Source organism: Dermacentor variabilis, chromosome 10, assembly GCF_050947875.1.
Source record: "Dermacentor variabilis isolate Ectoservices chromosome 10, ASM5094787v1, whole genome shotgun sequence".
NCBI classification, from domain to species: Eukaryota; Metazoa; Arthropoda; class Arachnida; order Ixodida; family Ixodidae; genus Dermacentor; species Dermacentor variabilis.
Genome location: NC_134577.1, coordinates 87,298,016 through 87,306,763, shown reverse-complemented (window position 1 = coordinate 87,306,763; position 8,748 = coordinate 87,298,016). Strand labels below are relative to the sequence as shown.

Sequence of the window (8,748 nt, the reverse complement as noted above, 5' to 3'; positions counted from 1 at the left end):
TTACCAATTAGTTACCGTGCGGCACTCGTTCAAAGTGTCTGTATTGTTGTCCGAGTAACTGTTGAGACCGGAACCAAAATTAAGCTCAGCAAGCGCGAAAAAGAAATTACAGTCAGATCGATCTTCCTTGTCGTCAGTCCTTACTGCTTTGGAAGCAAAATCATGTAAATCGTGTAAGGTGGCGCGCTTAAAAATGTGCGCCGCGCTCCGAAAGCCACAACACTGCGCATTCGCGGTCGCGGAGAGCGGCGGGCAGGCGAGAGTCTCGCCCTCTCTCGAGATACATCGGGAGCCCGCGATAATTCCCGCGCGTCTCAGTTGGGCTCGGCGGGAACGAAGCTTGCCGAGAAAAGCCGGTCGGGCTCGCCGGCGAGAGCGTTGATCTCTAATTACCAACTCCGCCGCAAAGACGAAGAGGTGGTAAATAGCATCATCCGCTTGGCGTACAAGGCAGCAATGGGACTGCCCCAGTCCGCCAGCACACAGCGTCTCCTCCAGCTTGGAGTATACAACACCCTCACAGAGCTCATAGAGGCACACAAGGCTGCACAGATACACCGTCTTTCTCGCACGGAACGCGGCCGTTACATTCTTAACCGTCTTGACGTCAACCCTACAGGTGACATCCACCCCACTGCTCCCCTCCCGACTGGAGTCTGCAGTCGGCTGGTCATCAAACCCACGGCCAAGAATATGATGCCCGGCCGCCACGACAGGCGCCGCCAACTGAAGGCACAAGCCTTAGACGTCACCTACTCCGCCGACGAACATGCCATGTACGTGGACGCGACGAAATGCGACTCTAACACATACGTAGCCTGCGTAGCGACGCCAACCACCACTCTCATCAGCGCCGCTACAGTGCGCACACACTCCTCCACCGCTGCCGAAGAGGTTGCGATCGCACTAGCCATCGCGGATCCCCGCACCCGCACGGTTCTCAGTGACTCTAAACAAGCCATCCAAAATGTCTCAAAAAACTCACCTTCTCCCCCCGCCGCACACATCCTCCACAGTTGAGCTCTCGACAGAACTGTAAGCTTAGTGTGGGTACCTGCTCACGCGGGGAACAAAGGGGTCGACCGTTAAGCCCGAGGCCTAACTAACCGGGAGGCCGGCCCCTCGAATCCGGAGGCTCTCGCAGAGGCCCCCCAAATCCTATGGTGACGTTACCTACTTCTACAAGGAGACGAGACGCGTGTACCCGCCTCCCCACCTAGACCTCGACGGAGCGCGAGCCACCATGCTTCCCAGACTGCTGACCGATTCCATTCTCAGTCATTCTAGGCTTTATTTAATCACTGGCGGGGATTACGACCCCGTCTGTACTAAGTGCGATCATGGAGTGTTCGCCACTCGGGCACACATTCTCTGGGGATGCGAGGGTAACCCTCCCCCATAATGATTACTGCCAGCGCCCCCGAAGGGGGTTGGAACCAGCTGCTTACAAGAGCAGACAAGAAAACGCAACTCGCATTCGCCTCGTGGGCCCAAGACGTCGCCCCCATCTGGGGGCCGCACTAGGCCTACCTGCCCTAACGTCCTACCCTGCAGTGGCAAATGCAGTTTCTCTCTCTCTCTCTCTCTCTCTCTCTCTCTCTCTCTCTCTCTCACACACACACACACACACACACACCGCCCACGTGACGACTTCGGCGCCTGTGATTGGCTCGCTCGGTTTTGCGGAAACGCGGCGCCGCGAAAAAATGGGTTCGGGACCCATCCTCGCACGGCAGAGAATTCTTGCCGCAAAAGCGCCTTTCACGACGCGCGTTTGTAAAAAAAACTATATGACAACATACAAACGAAGCTTCAGCAACACTTTGCTTCGGAATGCTTGGCGCTGCAACATTATATCTGCACGAGGTCGAGTTCAAGAGACAACGCTAACAAAGCGAAATCGTAACAGTGAACTTTCCAGAAGAAGGTTATAGAGCCGAAAAAAACACAACACACAGCAAGCGAGACGGCGCCTGTCCCGTCCCGCTTGCTGTGTGCTGTGTTTTTTTCGGCGCTATAACCCTCTTCTGGAAACATGCGCCAACTAGCCCCCCAACAAGTGTTACTCGTAACAGTGAAAAACACCTACTTCCTTTCTCTGCAGCAAAGTGGCGCAATTTTGTGAATACTGAACATGCTGAAGTCTCTGCACCCTCCGGCGTAACCGAAAGCTGGAAGCTTGGGTCGGCAAATACAAGTTGCGGTTCCGCTCAGTTATGCTTAACTTGTTCAGCAATGCCATATATAACGCATGCAGCAGTCATCGTGCAAAATAACAGGGGACAAGTAGAGAACGTCCAACTGAAAACGAAACAGGAACAAAACAATTCAATAAAGGGTGTAGTTTTGGCGCTGTCTCGTTTGAAACGCAGCGAAAGCTCGGACGAGATCAACAAGTATTTACACTTCAATATTCTTTGTAATTCAATCTGGGGTGCTACTGACAACAAAAGCAAAGTTTATAACCCAAAAGAAACCTTTTCATTTTTATTCGTAGTCTACTAGTCTTGTCCTGCAATGTAACGCGGTTTTTGGGGAAATTAAACACAACAAAATGACTACATTCTCCGGCGACACCGGATCATGCGGGCGCGGGTGTCGATGATCACATTGGCCACGGCGCGTGGGCCACGCCGTCGGGAACGTCGTACAGGACGGTCAGGTCGAAGCCCATGGTGCAAACCATGAAGGCCAGCTCACTAATGCCGAAGAGGTCCTGCGCCGCTTGCACGTGCGCCGCCTTGTCTTCGACGCCGCCTGAGAATCGCAACAGAAATTTAGGTCCGAAGTCAGGACAAATATCGAGCAGCTGGAGACCTGAGCCTGGCTGAGCAGCTGGCGTGATACTCCAGGCTTTAGCCGAGAAATACGACAGACGTAGTGGCCACACACACTCGCAATAGGGGCAGTTGTACACACGGAAACGACCGGTGCGCATTAAAGCTATTCATAACGTCCAAAATATCCAGTCCTTAAAAGGAAGTTTTAGCTTTGGGCCAACCCCGATGCCGCCTATGCAAATAGATGTAAAACTGAAAATGTTTTTGAGAAAAAAGAACGGACTGAATTTAATACAATTTCTTGCATTTCTGAGAAAAAGCTTAGTTAGAGTGACTGTAAAGCAGAATTTTAATTCACGTTAGGGAATATCTTTATTAATTGCTGAAAACCAGTAAGTTTCAAAAATAGAAGTTATATATTTACAAATCCGTAGCTTTGCACGAAAACAGATATCGCAGATTTATAAAATCTATCAAATAGGGAATATAAAGCCGACCAATTTAATAAATCGCTGTACAACGTACGGGAATTTTTTACAGTGTTTACGAGGGTCTGGCAAATATCCTACTGACATATTTGGGGTTAGCTTCACGCCGATGAAAAATACGTTAACAGAACTGTGCTATCATTTTTCATTCTTGAATTACAAAGTTGTAAACTTGGTAGTCTTCCTTGTTCAGTGCACTGGCTGCTCAAAGAAACGATTTCTCCGTCTCCGTGTACTTAAGAGCTCCCAAGCTAAAGTGCCCCATCAAAGAAACAAGGACACGTAGAGTATACCTATTTCATTCCCCCGTTGTGTTTTTCGTTAGTCCGAACACCATTTCACCTAAGCTATCACTGCGATATGCGAGTTGCAAGCGGTGAATGTTACAAAAGGAATAGAGTAGAGTAGAAGTAATTTGCAATATACTAGCCCGAAAACACTTTCATAGCGTCCAGCTCGTACGTGTCGCCTGTCCACGGGCTGACAGCAACCCGCAGCTCCAAGTTCTAGTCAGGATGCAAATGTTCTGCGGCCTTATATGTATACCTGTCTCTCTGACAAGTAACGGAAGCAGTCACATGTCCAGAAATTTCGGACATTGCCCGTGCGGCAATCTGTTGAATTTTTCCCCAACAATACACCAGCATGACTCAATGGGTAATATCTTCAAAAAGATATAGTTCAAAAGGTTGGACGAGTTTCAAAAACCTTAAAAAAGCAATGTTAAGAGCGTAATATCTTCAAACGCACGCACATACGGACTTCGTCCTAACTTCGATGCTACATTATAGCAGTGTTCTAGTTAGGACCAAAACACCGCTATTACCAATTAGTAAGTGCAAAATAAGTGTCATAAATGCATATGTTTTTAGAAGGAAATACCCTCTTGACGTTGCTGACGAAAACTTGTTGAAACTAAGTCGATCTTTGGAATATAATTTTAATGCGTTTAGGATTCTCAGGGTACTTCTTGCACTTTCAGGGGACTGCTTATTCATCTGTTTATCTATGTATATATCTATCTATCTATCTACCTAAAAATTCGATTAGCATTCTATGCCTGCTTGAGGCGTTTTGAATCAGATATATATATATATATATATATATATATATATATATATATATATATATATATATATATATATATATACATATATATATATATATATATATATATATATATATATATTGGTCTACCTGTCCAGCCTTTTGCGCCGGACCTATGACCCAAGTTGTCCCCCGCTTGGGTTGGTCCTCTAGGCATGTGTGCGTGGTGGTAACGCCGTCGTAGATATTCCAGCGTTGTCAGTCCAGCATTGTCATCTCAACCTCGTCATGGCATCGTCGCCCCGCTAATATTGCCATACACTCATCGTGCATTCGCTGCCATGTCATCGTTATGAGGCCGTCATAGTCATTCCATCATCCTCACTCCAGCCTCCCTATTTGAGTTTCGTCACACCATCGTCGTCTTACAGACTTCTTGATGCACTTTTCCGCCATCTCGTAATACATTCGTCGTCAGCCATTGTCCTCATATAGATGTACAGCCATCGTCGTCATACCAATGTCATTGTGCCGTTGTTGTCACTTTGTAATTTCACCGGCTTCATCACTTCGTCATGTCGTCATGTCGCCTTCGTGGTTCCATCAGTGGCATTCCTTGTTTTTCATTCTATCGTAATCATGCTGTCGTCATTCAGTTGTGATTATGCAGCCGTTGTTAAACCAACATCGTTATTGCGTCGTTGTCCGGTTTTGGTTGCTATGCGTCCGTAATTATCCCGTTGCCGCCGCACCATCGTTGTCACACAGTCGTTGTGATAGCACTGCCGTCATGCCATCGTCGTCACGCTGTCATTTTCCCATCGTCATCGCTTCATAAATGTCATCCCATTGTCGTCAATTTGTTGTAGTTGTACCGTCTTCGCGCTCCATTAGCGTCACTCCTACGTCAACCTATCATAATCATGCTGTCGGCATTTAATTGTGATTCTGCCGCCGTTGCCATACCATTGTCTTCAATTCATCGTCTTCAGATCGTCGCTCACATTGTCGGCATGCCATTGTCGTAATATCACCTCAATCGTTCCATCGACATCATTTCTTTTTCGTCCTTCCATTGTCATCGCTGCGTCGTCGTCATACACTCGTCGTCATGCCGTCATGCTCATGATCGGCCTTGGCATGCGAGTACCATGGTAGACTGAGCCGATACCGGAAAGTATGTATGTCGCACATAGCCGAAGCAACCGAAGTCTCGTAATGTCAAGTACACATTCTCGAAAAACCACATTCGGCAATTCGGTGCCTGACTGCATTTTTTCAATGGTAATCATATTATAGTCGACAGTCAATCGTGAGATGTGTTCTGTCTGCCAAAATTTCTCTCTCTCTCTCTCTCTCTCTCTCTCTCTCTCTCTCTCTCTCTCTCTCTCTCTCTCTCTCTCTCTCTCTCTCTCTCTCTCTCTCTCTCTCTCTCTCTCTCTCTCTCTCTCGCTCTCTCTCTCTCTCTCTCTCTATATATATATATATATATATATATATATATATATATATATATATATATATATATATATATATATATATATATATAACTTAGGTCACTGGTTATGTGGCACTGGATATGTGGTGCTGTTCAATGAATGATTTTTTTATGCCAACTTGGAACTCTAGGTATGCGTCACTTGGCTTGTGTCGCTCTTCAGTGAACTTGACACCAACTTTGGGCACTGGGTATATGCCATTAGGTATGTGCTGCTGCCCAATGAGTCTTTTTGAGGCCTATTTAGGCAACTGAGCATGTGCCACTGCCTATATGGCACACTTCAATTATTCCTTTTAACCCGTTTCATGAAAACTCGCGCCTGAAACGTGCCAATCCTTGTGTGTCGCTTTTCAATGAACCTATTCCTCCCCAAGTTAGGTCACCTGGATGTGAAACTAGATATGTACCACACTTCGCGTATTCTATTTGTCAATTAGGCAATGAGTATGTGCCACTTGGCATGTGCTGTTCTTCAATTAACCTATTTACAACTCGGGTTGCATTGTATGTGCCAAAAGATGTGTGGCGCTCTTAAACTGATTTATTTTATCCTGACTTGTGTCTCTAGCTAAGTGTAACTGGATATATGCAGCTCTTCAACAATTTTTAGGCAAAATTTGATCACTGGTATTCGCTACTGGGTATGTCCCCCTCTCCAATGCCAAAAAAAAATTCACCGACGATTACGATACTCCCTCATGCGAAATGTGAGCGCAGCTCTATACGTGTTTTCATTTCGCGATTTATTGGCTGGCGTGGACAATCTGTTTTGTGCGGCACGTTCCAACGCGGGAGCGAAATGGCGCGCTAGTCGGCAGATCGCAAGAGGTAGCGCGTGGGCGACTCGTGGGTGCAAGCAGCCGCCGCAAACAGACCTCCGCTCGTGCAGCGCTTTGTCTCCATGCAGGCGATGTGCGCTACTCTGGCGCCACATCGCAGCCACCGTCGCCGCGTCGTCCCGGCGTGCGCGACACTACGCTTTTATTCTCACACTTTCGTTCCACCAACGACGAGAGCGGCCCTTCGTCGCGGGGAACCGTGCCACAGGTGTCAGCGGCGACAGCAGGAACATCACTCAAGGGAACGTCATACTGAGCCCGACTCGTAGCTGCTCTCCATCGCCTCTTGCAGGAGCATTGATCCCGGTCACACGCACTTGTACCGTGGACCTCTAAGCCTGGGCCTCTAAGCAGATGCCTCTGACAAGCGTAGCCCTCCCCACCTCTCGGCACTCGGCAACGGAATAAGCGTACTGGAAATGGTTTCACGACAAAGTACGCTAAATAATAGAGAAAGTTTGACTCGTCACGCAAGGACACTGGGCGAATGTCCATCAACGTCAGGCACTACGGAAGAGCGTCCGTGTGATTGTGTTCATCCATGCAAGGGCTACATTCCAAAGTAGAACGTGTCTCAACATACGCGAGTATGAGTGCCTCAAAAATTAACCAATGTGGTGCGATATGGTAACAAAACGTGTCACACTCGCAGAGTACGTCTCCTGTAATGGCAGATTAAGTACTTTCTTGCTCAGATACGCCGCTTACCCATCTCGGCGCAGTACCCTTTCTGAGCGGCGCCGAAGTAGGAGATCCCGATGCTTGCGGCTACCGAAAGAGCCAACAGGGTTTCCTTAAGGACTCGGGAACGGCGCATCTGTAGAGGGAAAAGTCTCCTTTACAAAAGAAAAACATTGCAGAAAACATCGACAATAATATACATGGTTTCCACCATTTGTCCATTCACTGTAAGTGAAGAGATAAATGCTGGAATTAAGGTGTTGTCATTATTTCAGAAGCAATGTTCTTAATTGTGTATATTTGCAGAAGGGAGGATATTTAGGCAGCATTCGTCGTTTCATTGTGTATTTCTGTTGAGGTCAGAGCCGTTAACAAGCAAACACGCAGTGGTAGTGTAAACGCTTTCATCACGTAGAGTGAGGACCTTCTCTCTGGACTACGGCGCGAGAGTACAACGACACGCGTGGCAGTGTCTGCAATGCTTTCGTGCGCGGGTTAAATTAGCATAGCCTAGAAAGCATTACGACGAAGACGCCCAGGAGGGCCCTCTCGTTTAAGAAGTGCATAGGTGGCTATACATATAAGCCTATTCGTCCTATGCAGTACGAGCGCCGGCATGGAACGTGACCCCCATGCTCCTCTTCGGCCACCGAAGCCCTCTCTCGCAACCGACACAAGGAGCCAAGGCAGCTGTTGAAGAACAAGGGATGCACTTCTCAAGCGCTCCAAGAAAGCATCTGAAGCTTCAAACGCCCAAAAGCAATCTTGCGCCGTAGCACGTGTCTCTCAACGATTTGGCGTTTGGATTCGGCCTTTGCATCGGCACAACTGCATGAGCGATGAAACCCGCGAAAACGTACGGAAGTGCCAAAGAAAGTTATTTCCTTTAAAACAGCATATAAGCACCTTCCTAGAAGAGGGTTGGCCCCTTAGCTGTGTATCTGAAATGGCTTCTAAAGGCAATCCTTAGCTGGTGCTTAAGTATTCACAGAAACTACATAATTATGGTACAAGTTAACATGAAGACTGTTGGACACAACGAGAGGGCTCTACACCACCTAATGTCATGCCCTCCCACTGCCAACGTTCCTCGTAATGATCAACTGGGTCGACTTTAAGCAATGTATATTTTTTTCTCATTGCATACTATTTTGTCTACTGCATTTCCCTTCCATTGGTACATACTTTGATTCTACGATAGACCACAGTTTGTCTGCTCTACGTCCCACGTGACCTTTCTTTTTTCTTTTTCTCTTACTTTACTCCTCTCAATGTTCGTTCCATCGTTCGTTGTGCTGCCCTGAGCTTCTCATGGTACTTCGTGCAGAAAATGTGTAGAAGGCTGGAAACTAGAGTAGCAAAGATTTGCCTTGCGGCAAGAAAAACACGAGATTGGTTGAGGTTGAGCAGAT

The 8,748-nt window shown here is 47.4% G+C and overlaps 1 long non-coding RNA gene across 1 annotated transcript; it reads right to left on the bottom strand.

The window, feature by feature from the left end:
* Positions 1–2,438: 2,438 nt before the first annotated feature.
* LOC142559640 (uncharacterized) lies at positions 2,439–7,464 on the bottom strand. The gene is made up of 2 exons (XR_012823185.1): positions 7,364–7,464; positions 2,439–2,757 (listed from the first exon to the last, which is right to left on the bottom strand). It is a non-coding gene; the product is annotated as an uncharacterized LOC142559640 (long non-coding RNA).
* Positions 7,465–8,748: the final 1,284 nt, after the last annotated feature.